This window comes from Petaurus breviceps, unplaced genomic scaffold (assembly GCF_028583685.1).
Source record: "Petaurus breviceps papuanus isolate PSGF00001 unplaced genomic scaffold, PetGlider_PUasm1.0 90808, whole genome shotgun sequence".
In the NCBI taxonomy this organism is placed as follows: domain Eukaryota; kingdom Metazoa; phylum Chordata; class Mammalia; order Diprotodontia; family Petauridae; genus Petaurus; species Petaurus breviceps.
In genome coordinates this window covers 9,858,419-9,877,271 of record NW_027187349.1, presented here as the reverse complement: position 1 = coordinate 9,877,271, position 18,853 = coordinate 9,858,419, and the positions used below count along the sequence as shown (strand labels likewise).

Below are 18,853 nucleotides of genomic sequence, written 5' to 3'. Positions count from 1 at the left end.
CAAAGAACAAATTACAGAAAAAATTTCATTAAAGAAAATGACAACAATGAAACAGCATCCCAAAATTTGTGGGATTCAGATGAAAATTTATATATCTAAATGCAGAGAGGTAGCAGTTCAACAAATTTTAGCATGCAACTTAAAAAAAAAACTAGAAAAAGAACTAATTAAAAATCTCCCAATTTAACACCAAAACAGAAATCCAGAAAATCAAAGGAGAGGTTAATATAATTGAAAATAAAAAAAACCCTTTGAAAACCTGAAGCTAATTTTATGGGGAGGGAAAAAAAAAAGAAAAACCATTGGTTAATTTTATTTAAAAACAAAGAAGAAAATCAAATTATTAGTATCAAAAATGAAAAAAAAGTGCATGTACTACCAATGAAGATGAAATTAAGAGTTATTTTGCTTAATTATATGCCAGTCAAACTGATAATCTAAGTGAAATCAATATTTACAAAAATATAAACTGTAAAGTTTAACAAAAGAGGAAATAAGATACTTAAATAAGCCTATCTTAGAAAAAGAATCGAGGACCTTCCTAAGGAAAAATCCCCCATGAACAAATGGATTTACATGTAAATTCTACCAAACATTTAAGGAACAATTAACCCCAATACTATATAAAATATTTTCTACTCTTAAATAGTTACCTAATTGTCATTGAAAGACATGATTGCAAGCAGCTATAGGTCTTCTATCCTACCAGTAGTCACTGTTCATTGAGAACATGTTTAATGACTACACTGCAGGCTGTGAATCTGTTTCTTTAACCATAAAAGTATTTAATGCTTTCAGCATTCGCATCATCAGATACAAAAACCAAAGATAGACTATGGTTAAGTTTCTCCATTGATGTCACACAAATATTTTAGATTGTCAGATGTTGAAATCTTTCCTGAATGATGAAGTTTGTCCTTAAATGTTTCTGGAAATTTATTTGGAGAAGGATGATACATATGTTCAAAGTGCAGTGCATAACTGACTACATTTGTTACCAAACATTTTTCTATAATAGAATCAGAGAGCTTGTCAGTCCCTAGAATAAATAAATATGTTGCCTTAGGAGGTGATTACACTGAAAAAAATGTATATTTCCATGCTTTTGGATAATAATGGGAAGCTGTTTGGGGACTAGACTTGTCCAGGTTTAATTTACAGCTATGTAGCAGTGAGTTGGGATTGGTGGCAGGAGATGCTGAGGTGGAAGTATTGACAGGAAGTAGAGAAGCTTAAGACAGTTTAATCAGTAACCAAAGGAAACAGATCAAAGCTGGAGTCCCTCAAACAGGGTAGAGAGGGGAGAGGATCAGGTGGTGGGGATGAGGGGAGGGTGTATCAGGCAAACTATCAGTGAAAGCAGCTGAATGCCAAAAGACCAGGGCAGTATATCCGAAGTCCAAGAGTTTGTTTCCAGGGAAAGCTAAGGAAGAAGGATAAAGAAGGGCTCAGTCTTTTGCTGACTGAGCTTATTTATGTTGTACATGTCCTTGCTATGTTATCCTTTGATAATGGAGAAATTGCTTTGAATAAATGTGATTTCACTTTGTCTTTCTTTAGGTGTAGCTTAGTATTTTCCCCAGAATATGTCCTGGTCTGAGTTGGAGTAGAAGGATCTGAGTTTGAATTTTACTCTTTGTGGCTTTGGGTGAATCACTTTACCTTCCTGGGCCTTAGTTTCTTCCTATGGGAAGTGGCTCCCTTTCATAAATACCAGTCATTTTCAATGAAATGATACAACAATCTATCCCAGATGTTGGAAAGGTTCATACATCTGCCTTTCCAGAAATGGCCAAATACTCAATACTCCATTACTGGAGAACCATTTAGGTCCATTTAAAACCAACTGGGATGTTCACATATTTGGAGTGCTCTTAATAATGAAACTTTCAGATTTTTTAAGAAAAATAAGTCAACTAATAAAATAATAATGTGATTAGAATATACTTAAGTAACCTCAGTGATGATGGGTGAAGAGAAAGATAACAGTATTAGAATTAGTTAATCTACTTCCTGTTTGGACCAGGGTTTATCAGTTTAGCATTTTTTTCTTTTTTTTTTTTCAAATGCTTTATTAACTTCTGATGTACATCATTCCTTTCTGCCAGATTTTGAATTACAAATTTTCTCCCCGTTTTTCCCCTACCCACTGCCCTAAAATAGCAGTCCCACAGGATATCCCCTCCTCCAATCTGCTCTCTCCCATATTTTCTCCCATACCCCTTTCGACTTTTCCAGTGGATCTCTATGCCCCAGTGCCTGTATATCTTATTTCCCAATTACATGTAAAATAGTATTAATAATAGTGTATATATATATATGTGTGTGTGTTTTTGAGTATTTGATTTTAAAACTTTGAATTCCAGATTCATTCCCTTCCTGCCTTGTTACCCACCCTTACTGGGAAGATAAGCAGTTCAGTATAGGGTATACATGTGTGGCTAATGCAAAACAATAACATAGTAGATATATTGTAAAAGACTGACTATATTTCCCTCCCTCCTATCCCACCTCCTACTTGTTCTGTTTTCTACTTTGATCCAGTCTCTTTTCAAAAGTGGGTGCTTCCAACTTCTCTCCTCCCCAGCCTACCCTCCCTTCCATCACCTTCCCTCTCAACCCCTTCCCCCCTATTCTCCTAGAGTGTGAGAAACCCTATTTAGTGTATATTTCATTTCCTCCTCAAGCCAAATTCATTAGGAATAAGGTTGACCCATTCCCTTTTCCCTTACTATTCTTCCCCTCCATTGTAACCACTTTCCCTTGCTTCTTCTGTATGAGATAGTTTACCCCATTCTGTCTCTCCCCATCTTCTCTCATTATATTCCTCTCTCACCTCTTAATTTGACCTTTTAAGTATCATCCCTTCCTGTTAAACTGGTCCTGTGCCCTCTATCTATGTATATCTGTAAACATATATATATACATTCACATATGTATTCATATGCCCATACACCCTCATATATAGACATATATATGTATGTATATATTTCTATTCCCTTCAACTACTGAGAAAAGTTTCATAAGTTACAATGATCATTTTTCCACGTAGGAATGTTAATAATTCAATTTTGAAAAGTTCCTTATGATTTCTTTTCACTGTTTACCTTCTCATGCTTCTCTTGCTTCTTGTATCTGAATGTCAAATTTTCTATTCAACTCTGGTTTTTTTTTTTCAGCAAGAATGCTTGAAAGTCCTCTATTCCACTGAATGACCATATTTTCCCCTGAAACATGATACTCAGTTTTGCTGGGTAGGTGACTCTTGGTTTTAATCCCAGCTCCTTTGACCTCTGGAATATCATATTCCAAGCCCTTCGATCCCTCAGTGTAAAAGCGGCCAGATCCTGTGTTATCCTGATTGTGTTTCCACAATATTCAAATTTTTTCTTCCTGGCTGCTTGTAATATTCTCTCCCTAATCTGGGAATTCTGGAACCTGGCTATAATATTCCTAGGAGTTTTCTTTTTGGGATCTTTTTCAGGAGGTGATCGGTAGATTCTTTCAACCTCTATTTTGCCCTCTGGTTCTAAAACATCAGGGTAGTTTTCTTTGAGAACATCCTGGAGGATGATTTCTAGGTTCTTACTTTGATCATGGCTTTCAGGTAGACCAATAATTTTTAAATTCTCTCTCCTGGATCTATTTTCCAGGTCAGTGGTTTTTCCCATGAGATACTTCACAATGTCTTCTATTCTTTCATTTGTTTGGATTTGTTTAACAGCATCTTGATTCCTCATAAAGTCATTAGCTTCCCTTTGCTCCAATCTAATTCTGAAGCAATGATTCTCCTCATTGAGCTTTTGAGATTCTTTTTCCATTTGGCAACTTCAGCTTTTTAAGGCATTCTTCTCCTCATTGCCTTTTTGAGCCTCTTTTGCCTTTTGAGTTAGTGTATTTTTTAAGGTGTTATTTTCCTCATTCAGGCTGTTGACTCATTTCGTAATTTTCTTGCATGGTTCTCATTTCTCTTTCCAATTTTTCCTCCACTTCTCTTATCTACTTCTTAAGGTCCTCTGGCCTCTAACCAGCTCATATTTTCCTTTGAAGTTTTTGGTGCAGGAGTTCTGACTTCACTGTCTTCCTCCTGTTCCATGCTTTGCTCCTTTTTGTCCCCAAAATAAGACTTTAATTTTGGAATCTTCTGTCTGCTTTGTTTGCCTGGTCATGTCACCTCTCAGTCACTTGACCCCTGGGCTTTTTCCCACAGTAGGACTCTGCCACCATACAGGGGAGCTTTGATCCCAAACTCTGGGGTTTTCTCAGTTGTCTGAGGTATTAGATGGGTGCTCTCTGTGAGGTCTCCACACGCTCTGGCAAGCTAGACACACACCCCAGGACCTCCACCCTAGACTTCAATCCAGATCCAAAAAGGTTAAAGCAAGAGCAATTATCCCTCAGACTGGTGCTTGGTCCCCCTACACTCTGCAGGCCAGGAGCTGAAGCTGCCACATGGCAGTAGCTGGCTGTGCAGGGGCCTCAGCAGCTTCTCGCCCCGGGGGCAAAAGCCATGCACTCCCAGTTACTGGGTCCCAAAGTCCAGACTGCACTGACCCTCTCACTTTGTCCTTCGCATCTATGTGTTGATAAATCTGGAACCAGCCACAGCTGCTGCTGATCTGGAGTCCCTCTGGCCAGTGGCTGGTCAGGCCTGCCCTGGGTCTAAAGTCTTGGTTTGGAGCTGGGTTTGGCTCCCAGAGCACTGCTCTGGCTGATTCTTGCTGGCCTGTTGTGCTGTCCTCAGTGGGAGGTTAGCACTCTGTGTCATTTTGTGGGTCCTGCAGCTCCAAAGTTTGTTTTAGAGTCCCCTTTTTACACGGATTGGGGAAGGTAGAAGCCGGAGCAGCTGGGAGGTCTTGCTTCTACTCTGCCATCTTCATCAGTCTTGCATTTTGAGCCAATAGTCTTCATGATTTATTTGATACCTCTAATGCTGGTAACCTCAAATCTGGAGGAGGCCATTTCATCTCTTTGGGCTTCAGGTTCTTCCTCTGTAAAATTTTGGTGGTGTTGGATGTGGGTTATTTTTCAGTCCCCTTCTAGTTTAGAATTTGAGAGCCAAAGAACAATGGCAAATTTTTGGCTTCAAGTGTTCATTTCTCTTTATTTGGTATATTTCCCCCTTATAATTTGTAATGTGGAGTATTTCTATCCATTATTGATCTCTATTGATTATTGAAGAAAGAAGAGAATAAGTATAGCCTAGTCGCTAGTGTGTAACTGGATTCTACAGCATTATGAGGGTAACCTAAAAGTATTTTACTTGACTTTTTCCCCTCATGATGTCCACTCTAGTTACCAAAACAAGACTCAGGTTTTCCTCAGTTTGTTCTTTAAAATTCATGTCAGAGAAGCCTTTCCTCATTAATGTGATTTTTCATTCCCTTACTCAGCCATGATGCTGTCAGTTATATGATTAATAGACTGTTGTTTTATTAAAAAAGAAAGATGATCTTGAGAAACTTTAGATCATCAATGTACTATGGTCAGAAGAGCACTACATTTTTTGGAGCCAAAAGAACTTGGTTCAAATCCCTTGTGACTTTGGGTAAATCACTGAGCCTCAGATGCTGTCTAAGGTCCCTTCTATCTCTAAATTTTTAATCCTGTCCTTTACAAGAGGTGGCTAGGTGGTACAATGGATAGAGTGCTGGGCCTGGAGTTAGGAAGATTCATCTTTCTATATTCAAATATGATTTCAGACACTTACTAGCTGTGTGACCCTGGGCAAATCACTTAATCCTGTTGCCTTATTTTCCTCATCTGTAAAATAAGTTGGAAAAGGAAATAGCAAACCACTCCATTATCTTTGCCATGAAAACCCCAAATGGGGTCACAAAGAATCAGACATTACTGAAGTGACTGCACAATAAAATAAATGATCTACAAAGAAATAAGTTTTCACATAGAAGAACAATAAACATTTATCTTGCCTGCCCAACTAGCTAATATGTTTTTTAAGAGTAGATTGTAGGATCCTTTCATTGAAAGGGACTTGAACATTTATGTAATGTAGTTACTTACCATAGGAGGAAACTGAGGCCCAGGAAGGTAAAGTGATTTGCCCAAGGCCACAAAGAACAAGATTCAAATTCAGATCCTTCTGCTCCCATTCAGACCACATCACCTGTCCCTTAAAATTGTTGTATTGTATACATACGAGTATATGTGTGTGTATTAAAAGAGAGATAATTTAGGGTTTTTTTTTTAAATTTAGGGGCTAGTTTGTTTATTTTTTTGTTTTAATTTTTGTAATTCCTGCATTTAGCACCAGTGCCTGGCACATCAAAGAGACTTAGTAAACATTTGTTGAATTTCTGATTTGAATTGTTCACAGTTACATGATGACATTTATTTGCTTCTTATATCCTTATGTTTATAATAATATTGGGCACATAGTAGGAGCTCAAATACTTCATTAAATTAATGAATAAATGAAAATCATTATGTAACACATATGAGACAGATTTTGCTGTGTAATAATCTGTTTTTACAGTTTTATTCCTGACATTGTATTATTTATTACATTAGTGATTGGCTTATTTGACCACATTTTTTGATTTACAATGGACTACATAGGGAAAGTAAGCAATTTTTCTTTTGGGAAAAAAAGATTCTTTTTAAAAATTGATGCCTTTTTCTTTATATCACATTCATTTCTGAAATATATCCACCTCTGCAAATCTTTTAACAAAAACTTAAAAAGAATATAGAAACAAAGAACCTCAGGGAAACTAACCAACACCTTGAATCTGTCAGTATATATAGAATTCCGCACCAACTCTTCAATGGATTTCTCATCTGTTCTCTATAGCCAAGCTTAATTATTGTAATTATAGAGTATTTATTATACCCTTTATATCCCTTTCTTACTTTCCCCTTTGCTTTTAATCCTCTTTTTCCTATTTTATTTCTTATTGTTCAGAAAGTAATTGATGTCCCCCTACATGGTATATTTTTCTTTTTCAAAAACAATTCAGAGAATCCATTACCTAATGGCTAGCTTACTGGCAATGAGTCTCTATTTTTTGGGATGGATAGAGGAAAGTTAAAATCATTTATTTAGCCCCTGCTCTTTGCCGGGCATTGTGCCACGTGCTATACAAATTTTTCTCATTTGATCCTCATAACCATGCTGGGAAATAAGTGCTGTTATTATCAGCCTCATTTTACAATTGAGTAAACTAAGGCAACACAGGTAGTGTCTGAGGAGGGATTTGAACACTAGTGTTCTGAACTCCAGACTCAGCACTCTTATCAACTGGACCACCAGCTGCCCAAGATACTTGGGCAGTAGACATTATCTTTCACCAGGACTGTACAGGAATATCTTGGAGATATTGCATATCTTGAGCATTTATGTAATATAGCCACTTTCCATAGTAGGAAACTGAGGCCCAGGAAGATAAAGTGATTTGCCTAAGGTCACAAAGAGCAAGATTCAAATTCAGATCATTCTATTCCAATTCAGACCACCCCACCTGTCTCTTAAAATTATGTTGTGTGTGTATACACACACACACACACACACACACACACACACACACACACACTTGGGTATGTGTGTGTAAAGCCAGTCACAATTTTTTTGGTTTCCTAGAACATATAAAATTTATGTTTATACTGTACTGTAGTCTTTTAAGTTTGCAATGGTTTTATGTCCAAAAAAGTATACAACTGAATTAAAAAAATACTTTATTGCTAACCAAAACATGAGCCTTCAAGAAGCCATAATCTCTTTGCTAATAGAGTTTCTTCCCTTGATGTGGATGACTGCTGCTTGATCAGGATGGTGGGTGCTGAAGGTTGGGGTGGCTGTGGCAATTTCTTAAACTAAAACAGCAGTAAAGTTTGCCACATAAGTTGCCTTTTCCTTTCACGAGCACTTAAAGACCACTGTAGGGTTATTAATTGGCCTAATTTCAATATTTTTGTGTCTCAGGGAAAGAGGAGGAGGTGAGAGATGGGGAAAAAGCTTTTTGGTGGAGCAGTCAGAACACACAATATTTACTGATTAAGTTCACCATTTTATACGGACATGGTTCATGGTACCCCACAAAAACTATAATAGTAACATCAAAGATCAGTGATCATAGATCACTATAACATTTAATAATAATGAAAATACTGAAATATTGTGAGAAAATATGACAGAGACATAATCAGTACACGCTATTGGAAAAATGGTGCTGATAGACTTAGCTTTATTGCCACAATCATTCAGTTTGTAAAAATCACAATATGAAGTGCGATGAAGAGATACAATAAAACGAGGTGTGCCTGTCCTGGACACCTCTCTCACCTTGTGGAATCTGCCAAAGACAGAACTCCACTGGCATTGCCTTTGAGAACTCAGTGCTGCCTCTATTTCATGTGGAGATATCAAAGAGACGTTTGTGAAGGTTTTATGCTGTTTACTATGAACTGAAGAACATTATAATCTTGGAAGAAGCAAAATTTTAGGTGACCCAAAGAGTGTATGCAAGTTACTGTAGCATAATGCCAACAATGACTTGTGTCTCTGAAATGATATAAAGGCCATAATTTGCGAAATGTATGATCAGGAAAGGACAGGTGGACCCTTCATATGGAAGGGGAAAAAAGATAAACTAGATACTGCACTTGTGTGCATAGAATGTTAAAATATGTCCACATGGCTTCCATGTTTAAGAGTAGTTTGTATTTTACTTCATAATTGTCATGAGGCAGTATGGCATAGTGAATAGAAAGCTAATTTCAGAACTAGGAAGACCTGGGTTTTACCTCTTAACTTCTCCTTACTGTATAGTAAGTGTTTAACCTTTTAAAAATTAGTATATTCTATTTAAATATAATTGATTCCCTCTGAAATTCTCTGTATTTTATTTTATGCATTTAAAAACATTATGGGAATGGGGTCCATAGGCTTCACTAGACTACCAAAAGGATATCCTTGCCACAAAAAAAGGTTCAGAACTCCTGCTTTTTTAGACTGGGAGTTTCAGACAATCACCAGTACTAAAGAAATTATAGGTTTTGTCCTTACCTCTATTGTCCTACTACTAATGGGAAGGGGGTTTTCATATTTTTGTCTAAAAAAATCATGATTTTATTTACTTTCACAGACTTTTTCAAAGGCTAGGTTTTATGGTTTATTTGGATGAATTATATAGCGCAGGCATCTGATATGACCTGTTCTAAATCTGCCCACACCCTCATGGTAACCCAGATCTATTATCTATTAGTGGCAATTACTTTTGTTAATGGAAGAGCTAATTACAACTGTATCTAAAATTCTTAATGGGAAATAAGGATGTCAAAAGTGCTCAGTGTTTTTAACATCCCCAGCAGAAATGTTGCTATCAAATCAGGATATACTTTATGCTGAATGCTAGGCTGTTTGGTATGGATCAATACAGATGAGAAAGAAGCTTGTTCTGAGAGTGTGAGAGTAGTTTGGCTCAGAAGTCAGTAATTGCTAATTGGAGTCCTTTCATTGACTTTACATTATGGTTAACAATGAAAATGATTGCTGTAGAGAAGCACTAAGTTTGCAGGTAGTTTTGGATGCAAAGCATATTTGTAATTGGAGCATTCAGACAATTCACTTCAACTTTGCTAACTCTTGGGACTTTGTCCAACCACAAAAATCTTTGTTTTCCATTTTTAATATGCTTTTATGTTTCTTTCCTACTACAAAGATAGTCTTATAGAAATATAGCCTTTCTATGCTTAAAAGGTCTTTGATGATCCTAGAAGTACAGAGAGTTCTTGCTTTAAAATTTGAATTAAGCAAATTCAGTTTTAAGTAAGGAATTCTGAAAGAAACCCACATTTCAAAAAGAAGAAACAAACTATATTTATTTTACCCTTACTGTGCTCTCTCTCTGCTTCTGCCCTTCAGGTTCCTTGGCCTCCCCTCCTACCTGATCCTGACCAAAAAAAAAAAGTAACCCTAATAAAACTGCTCCAAATGAAAGCAGAAGAATGGACTGACAGATTCCCTGCCCTCCCACCCCCCCGCCCCAAGCTAAGGGTGCTGGGTTTGAGACTTCCAGATTTGAGAGAAAGGAGATCTTTGCCTGTTAACACTGTCCTCCCACCCAGTTGTTCAGCCCCTAGTGTCTCCATCTGTCAGCTCTGAGTGCTAAGTGTGTGATCCAGGATGTCTCTTGTCCTCTCCTGCTGTCTGGGTCTGTCAGACTGTCTTTACCCCTCCACACACCCCTTGGTTCTGACCAGGCCCTCTGGCCTGTGCCCCTAGTTGTTCTTCCTGCTCTGGCTTCTCTATGTCTGGCCCTGACATGTCCTTGAACCATGTGTTGGCCCCCTTCTTCCATAGGCCAGCAGTCTCCTTTCCTTCTTCCCTTTACCTACTCCTTCCCTTCCCCACACAAATGCGCAAACTGACATAGCACCAAAATTGCTTTACTTAGAAGTCTGTAGAATGGTCCACTTACATAAAAGAATTGTCACATGCCTCCAAAACATGAAAATTGGAATGATATGTCTGGGTGTATGTGTGTATATATTCTTATATGCCTACACCTTGTTGCACTGATAGAGTGTATACTTTTTTTTTTTTTTTGGAGGGCAGTTGGGGGTAAGTGCCTTGCCAAAGGTCACATGGCTAGTTTTTGTGTTAAGTGTCTGAGGCTGGATTTGAACTCAGGTCCTCCTGACTCCAGGGCCAGTGCTCTATTCACTGTGCCACCTAGCCACCCCAAATGTATACTTCTTAATGGCAATGAACCTTGCATTTAATATGTTTTTGAATCTCCAGTGCCTAGCAGTGTGCCTGGACCACATAGTAGGAACTTAATAAATGCTTCTTGATGATTTCTTTGGAAAAACCTATATATTAATGTTCACCTTAGTTCTGTCTGTTTTTTAGAAGATTCTGCCAGTTTGCATTTTTTAAGGGTAACTTAAGGGGGACTGGTTTTTTAAAGTTTCAGTGCTGTTGAATAGTTAAGTCTTGGACTAAGATGATGCAGGAGACTTCACCTTGAAATATTTTTAATGTGTGAATCACAAATTAGCTATTCATCTTGATAATTAACACTGATTACTGCAGGGAAATCACTGGAGTCCTCAGCAGCCAAAGTGATCAACTCTAGTCCCAATTCAGAAGTCAAGCCAAATGGGAGAAGTTGCAGCATGTTCATCATTTTGTTTCTTGAATCTTCCCCACCCTCTTGTCATGCTTTACATGTTGTTGACATTTCACAATCAGCACAAATAGGGGGATTGATTCTCAGAGTTCTCCTGAAGTTGCTGCATAGGTGCAAAAAAATTTTGGAAATGCATAGTTCCTAATGAAAGCATACTTTTCCATATGAAAAGAAAATCAGTTTTAAGTTCAGCCTACTGAGTTTGTGTCATACTTAATTAGTAAGTTCAGAACCCTGGGACAGATATATTTGCCTAACATTACATGAAACATATCCAACTTTGTCAGTTTTCTTCTTTGAGGAAGTATTTAAAGAGAGGTAAAACTAAACAGAAGTTTACATTAGACATAAGAGTCATTTCCCTCATTTTGGGGTTCTGGTAGGCAATTGATGACTTAGTAAGCAGGAAAATAGTGAGAGGAGAGAGGTGTGTGTGTGTGTATAACTTTACATTTGAATACTCCTATTTGCATCAACAGAGGGAAATTAGCTTTCATTATTTTTAAATGATTGCATCATAAAAGTGATATTGAGGTTTGTTGAAAATGAAATGATTGAAAAAGGAGGGGCTTCTCTCATGAAAAGATATTTTGAAAGGAGTTACATTGGTATTAAGGTCTGGTGTCTTAATATAAGGTAAAAGGAAATAAACAGGAAATCCTTGAGGAGGTCCAGAACAAGGACCGGCAGCCCCTGGGATGGTATTAGTACTCTGCAGAATTGAAAGTCTTGGGATGCAGGATTTAGTGTGGACAAGATTGATCACAATGATGTGCTAATGAGTTTAATATAGTGCAGCTAATTATCATACATCACAATGAATGGAAGAATGCTTTTTTGTCTGGTAGCTCAGTGAGGCTGTATTTGAGGCCTAAGGAAAAACTGGTGATTGGCAGGTTGGAACTATTGCAGCCCAAAGATAGGTTTGAATTTTAAGTTGATTGCCTGAGGACATGAGGCATACTGGCAGCAAAGCCCTTCATAAACTAGCCCCCTCCTACCTTTTTAGTCTTTTTGCACCTTACTCCCTGACAAATACTCATTAGAAAAACAACTGTTCTGGAGAATAGATCAAGGAGAGACAAGAGAAGAATTTTTGGATTATCTGAAAGTTGTAATATCATATAGTCTATATATGATATTATAAGAAAATTATTAAAGAAAACTGCCCTGAAATATTAGAATGGGGGGGGGGAGTAAGAGGGGATAAAAATATTTTTTAAAATCTAGCATTCACCACCTGAAAGAGATCCTAAGATGAAAACTCATTACTTACAGCCAAATTTTGAAGCTCCCAGGTTAAGGAGAAAATACTATAAGCAACAATTAAGCAATTACTGTGGAGCTACAGTCAGGATAACATAAGCTCTAATAGCTTCTACATTAAAAGACCAAAGGTCTTGGAACATTATCTATTTCAAAGAGCAAAGAAGCTGGGCTTGTAACCAAGAATAACTTACCCAGCAAAACGGAGTATAATCTTGAATGGAAAAAAAAATTATATTTAGTGAATTGAAAGATTTTTCAGGTGTTCATGACAAAAAAAAACAATTGAGTGGAAAATTTGACATATAAGATCAAGGAGAAACAAAATAAACATCAAAGACAAATTATTAGGGACTCAATAGGTGTAATTGTTTGTTTCTTATATGAGAAAATGTTATCTGTACTCTTAAGATTGTTATCATTACTTGGGTAGTTTGAAAAATCATACATAAAAACTTAGGCTTGATGGGATGATTCTAAAAAACAAAATTGGGTAAGAAGAATAATTATGCAGATGAGGCATAAATGAAAGTACTATTACAGTGAGAGCAGGTGGGGATAGAGGGCTGGTAGTGCTGGAATCTTACTTTAAAACTGGGTTAAAGAGGGAATAACACATCCAGAAAGGTATAAAAATCTTCTAAATTTATAGAAATGAGGCAAGTCAATAGGATGAGGGAGAGACTTTTAGAAGGGTGTGGAGATCAAGAAATAGGAGGGTGGGGGGAGAGGATAAGGGAAGGATTCTTAGAAAGGTGAGTAGTTTAGGAGGGCTAGGTAGTGGTTAGAAGTAATGTGGGTGGGATAGGGTAAATAAGGGGAGAAGGATAGTGAGAAGAAATAGGATGGAGGGAAATATGCAATTAGTAATTATAACTGAATTTTGATACAATGAACTCACTGATAAAACAGAAATGGATAGCAGAATGGATTAAAAATCAGAATAAGCGATACATAAAGTTAAAATAAAGGGCTAGAATGGAATTTATGATGCTTTAGCTGATAAAAAACAAGCTGGGGTAACAATGATCTTAGACAAAGTTAAAGCTAAAATAGATTTAATTAAAAGAGATAAACAGAAACCACACTGTCAGCAATATTATTTAGTAAGTGTTTAGAAATACTAGCAATAGTAGTAAGAGAAGAGAAAGAGATCAAAGGAATCATAATGGAAAATGAGGTAACAAACTATCTTTTTTTTGCAGCTACCATTATGATACATTTAGGGAATCTTAAAGATTCAACTAACAAGTTAGTTGAAGCAATAATTTTAGGAAAGTAATGGGATATAAAAAAAACCCACATAAATCATCAGCATTTTCATATATTTTATATATCAACAACAAAGCCCTGTAAGCACAGATAGTAAGAGATTATCCATTTAAAATAACTCTAGACAGCATAAAATATCTTAGGAGTATGCCTGCCAAAAGAAACCCAGGAATTACGTGAACATGGTCATAAAACATTCTTTATACAAATAAAGTCAGATTTAAATAATTCAAGAAATATTAATTGTTCATGCAAAGGCAATATTAATATAATAAACATGACAATTTACTCAAACATTTTTTTTACTGTTAGAAAAAATAACAAAATTAATCTGGAAGAACAAAAGGTCGAGAGTTTTAAAGAAATCAATGAAAAAATGAAAAAAAATGTAAAGGAAGGAGGTTTAACAGTACCAGATCTTAAACTATAAGGCAGTAATTATCAAAATTGTCTGGTACAGGTTAAGAAATAGAAAGGTAGATCAAGAGAACAGAGTAGAGATACAGTACACAATAGTAAATTATTAGAGTAGCCTAGTATTTGATAAATGTAAAGATTTAAGTTGTAGAATAAGAATTCAGTATTTGGTAAAAATTGTTGGGAAAGCTGGAAAACAGTCTGGCAGAAATTGGGTATAGATTGATATCGTAAACCATTTGCCAAGACAAGGTAAAAATGGATACAACCTAGATATAAAGGGAGATATCACAAGAAATTAAAAGAACATGGAGCATATTATCAGACTTAAGGATAGAACCGTTTCTTAATAAGAGATAGAGAGCAATGTAAAGTATAAAATAGGTAATTTTGATTACATTAAATTTAAAATTTTGATCCTAATAAAACCAGTGTAGCCAAAATTAGAAGAAAAGTAAAAATCAGGAAAAAAAATTTATACATAGTCTCTCAAATAAAGGTCCCATTTCTCAAACATATAAAGAACTGCCAAATTTATAAGAATACAAATCATTCCCCAATTGATAAATGGTCAAAGGATACGAATAGGCAGTTTTTTGATGAAGAAATCAAAGCTAAATGTAATCATATTAAAAAAATGCTCTAAATCATTATTGATTAAAGAAATACAGATTAAAACAACTTTGAGATGTCATCTTGCTAAATTGGGTTAAAATGATAAGTTTTAAATGATAAATGCCCTTTAACTGGGTCATATAATATACATATTGTATGCTATGGTGATAGAATACTAGTGTGCTGTAAGAAATGATATGCTGGTTGATTTTATAAAAACAATAGAAAGACTTGCATAAAATGATGAAAAGTGAGCAGTACTAAGAGAATGGTGTACATAGTAACAGAACATATTGTCCTAAGAACAACTTTGAATAACTAATTCATCTTTTTTTCCTGTATTTTTTTAAATTTTTCTGGCAGACAATTTACACAAAATCCCCCTTTAATTTAGTGTGACAGCTTCCCACAATAAACTACTTAAAGAGCAGCTTTGGTCAAGAATGGAATGAAATAGCCAATCAAAAAGACATCACTACTGATTTTTTTAAACCAATACATTCACCAATTATGTTCAAAAAAACAAAAACAAAACATCTGCAAGGGATATTTTCTCAGTTTTGACTTGTGGTAGGGTCTTTCCTGTGTTCATGCAAATGCTGAAGCTGCATTCTGTCAAGTGTCTGTTAGAGAAAGGAAATACAGCTTCACATGATTTGTAGGCCCTGGATTGAAGACTCTAAAGTCTTGAAATCACAAATTGTCATTGCTCCATCAATGCCAGTGGTACAAAATTTGCAGCAGTCTTTTTTGTTCACTTCAAAATAGACACTTGGGTGATTCTGTTTTGGTGTAGTGTGTCTAGAGCAGTGTTGGCGATCCTCAGTCGTGGCTCTCTTGTCCATGTTGCGGAAGCGTTCCATGGCAGAAATGTTGCGCTGGATGCTCTGTTTTGAAATGTCTAATTTGGAGACGAAAGTCAAGGAGCCACGATCATCATAATTGAACAGCATTGGGCAGCAGTCATGGCCAGCAGCCACCATGCTATTCTCAGAAACAAAAGATACACCCAGGAGTGTGACACACTCAGTTTTCAGCTGTGAAACCATCATGTTTTTGGAGGCATTGGCAACTGATACAGTATTATTATGGCTGACCCAAGCAAGGCAGTTTCCACTGGCGGAGAAACTAACTCCATGTACCCAACCACCACTTCCGGTACCACCAAACTCTGACATCAGTTGACCAAAAGGCATCTTGGTATCCCATGGAGTACTGTCTGGCTTTTCATCAACTTTTTTATTGTAGGCAGAAAAAACTCTGCATTTGAAATCACAAGATCCAGCAGCCAGCAAAACATTGTTGGGGTGCCAGTCCAAACTCAGGACAGTAGAATGAATTGGCTTTTTTATGTGTTTGCTCACCCACCAGTCATTTTTAGACTCAAAGTAGCACACAGAAATCAGTTGAGCTCCACTACCTACAGCAAATTTATTCTCCAAGGGAGACCATTTCACAAAGGTGGCTGCACCGTTAATCCTCAGGATCACCAGGGTTGGTTTCTAGATGCCATCTTTCTGACTCCAGACATAGGCATTATGGTCTGCAGCACAAGTTACAATTCGATAGCTCTTGGGAGCCCAGTCAACACCTGTGATATGTTTATTGTGTTCCTTCAGTTCATGGGCTTTCACCCACTGGTTCCCATCTTTCTTTTAAATGTGGACTTCATGATTATTAGGGCTAAGGGCAATCTGAGTACAGTCTCTGTTCCAAGCATGGCAAGTGATTGGCTCCAGTAAAAATTGATGTAAGGACATTATTCTTAGTGGACTAATTCATCTTGAATATCATAAATACTCAAAACAACTACAAAAGACTTAGGAAGGAACATGCTAGCCACCTCCAGAAAAGAAGGTAGTGGTTATTGTTGTGTTTGTCCATCATTCTCAAAGAGGACCATGATATTAGGGAGATGATGACATGCCTTGCAGTTGACTTTGATTTGAGTGAGGGAGGGCTGTGCAAGGTCACTAGAGAAGAAACCGATTAAAAGTATGCATAGTATTGTTTTACACACACATACATGGGTGTATATGCACATATATGGGTGTGTATGCACGTGCATATGTGTGTACACACATGTACACATAGATTTGTATTTAATTGTAGCCCTCTATGATGGGGAGGAAGGGAGTGAGAAAAAATAGAAAGTGCAGATCAGAGAACAAAAGAAACTTAGAAGGAATCGCAAGGTAGCTTTAAACACAATGTGTAGTATTTATTACACAGAAAAAGTAAATAAGGGTGGCTAGGTGGCACAGCGAGTAAAGGGCAGGTCCTGGAGTCAGAAGGACCTGAGTTTGGTTCCACCTCAAACACTTAATACCCACACAAAAAAACTAGCTGTGTAACCTTGGGCAAGTTACTTAACCCCAACTGCCCTCCAAAAGGCCAAAAAAAAAAAAAAAAAGTAAATAGTCTGAAATGGGAATTCATGGTTTTATATTGAATTCTTTCTTTATGTTGTGCTGTGTATATGGAAATGTCCTTTTTTTTAATATTTAAGTTCAAAGCAAATAAAAAATTAAAAATAGGAAAGCACCTTAGGTTCTCTGCAGACTTTTGCATCTTTAAGCCTGATCTGTTGCTGTGTAATTATCCTTCTTGTTGGAGAGTCTATATTCTGTTCCTTTTTATCTTTGAGCAAATAAGATCTCCCCTTAGTTATTACTATCACTGACTCCGTATCCCAATTTCTATGCCAGATCTTCACAAATGTCACTGAGGATAGAAGAGGTTGCCCCATCTATAAGGGAAAAATCCATTTGTTGCTTAAGAGTTACAACTCTGTTTACCCCAGAAAGCCACCTTCCTTATCCAGTCACTTGAATCTTTGGGGCCCACCTTTTCCTGGGACATAATGTTCCCATTATAGTTGAGCCTACATATGTCCTCTCTTTTCTTTGTAATTTCACTTTTTAAAAATGTTATTAAATAGCTAAACAGACAGGCACCTAACAACTGGAATTCCATATAAAAGACCTGTGTCTGGTCAGATGAGGACAAGGATTTGCCACTGGTGAGAAGTGGATAGGTTGCTACAAAGGAAAGTTCACTCACTGTCTTTGGAGGTTGGAGATCCTGGCTTTTCTTTTTTAATAATACCTTTGCTTTGAGCAAGTCACTTAACTGTAACTTTTGTGTCTTCATTTATAGAATGAATGAGTTGCCTCATATAACTTGTAAAAGTCCCTTCTGGCTCTAGATGCTGAGAATATGATCAGGGAACTCTGAGAAGCTCGCTGTTTTCTGCTATACACTGAGAAAAGTCTAAGGAGACTGAGTGCCTCCAAATACCATGGCAGCTGCTATTTCCTTGTTAATTCAGCATTTCAAGAAATGTGTATCAAGTACTTATGTGAAAAGCACTGTGATAAGGGCCAACAGTATTGTTACATTTTTACAAAAGCACTTTTCCTGTTCTCAAAGTTTTCATGTATATTAACTCATTTGGTTCTCATGGTGATGCTTGTGGCATCAAGGCACCATGCCTTCTCAGGAGAATTTTTTTAAATTAAGGGCTCAACTAAATATTTTCTTTATTCTAGGCCTTTATTTTAATTGCTTGGAGTTCTCTCCCTCATCAAGTCTTCTGACTTTTCTGGATTTCTTCAAGGCTTAGAGTTCTATTTTTTATAAGAAGTTTTTCTCTGCCCCTTTTGATGCTAGTCTCTTCCTTCTAAGAATAATCCTTATCTATTCTGTATGTAACTTGTTTGTATATGATTGTTTGCATTTTGTTTCTCCCATTAGACTGGGAACTCTTTGAGGGCAGGGACTATTGTTTCCTTTCTTTGTACCCTTGGTATTTAGCACAGTGCTTAGTTAGCAGACAGTTAACAAATGCATGTTGATGACCCTATAAATAATTAAAAGACCAAGAGGTAAGTAAGTATATAAGTAAATATAAGATATAGTAGAATATTGTAGAAAAAAAAGGAATATAAGTAAATAAGATATAGTAGAAAAAGAGCCAACCTTAGAGTCCAGGAGGCCTGGCTTTAGCAATACTGGCTGTGCTATGTCGAACAGTTGCCAACTTCTCCCAATTAATAATAAAAATAAATACCCTTAATAAAGATAACATATCTGTATATGTGTGTGTGTGTGTGTGTGTGTGTGTGTGT

The 18,853-nt window shown here is 36.7% G+C and overlaps 1 protein-coding gene and 1 pseudogene across 1 annotated transcript in view; one reads left to right on the top strand and one right to left on the bottom strand.

Annotated features, from left to right (window-relative positions):
* Positions 1–18,853, top strand: part of PDE10A (phosphodiesterase 10A) — a 245,877-nt gene that overhangs the window by 19,629 nt on the left and 207,395 nt on the right. The window lies entirely within an intron of this gene.
* On the bottom strand, positions 13,122–17,162 carry LOC138147915 (actin-related protein 2/3 complex subunit 1A pseudogene; annotated as a pseudogene).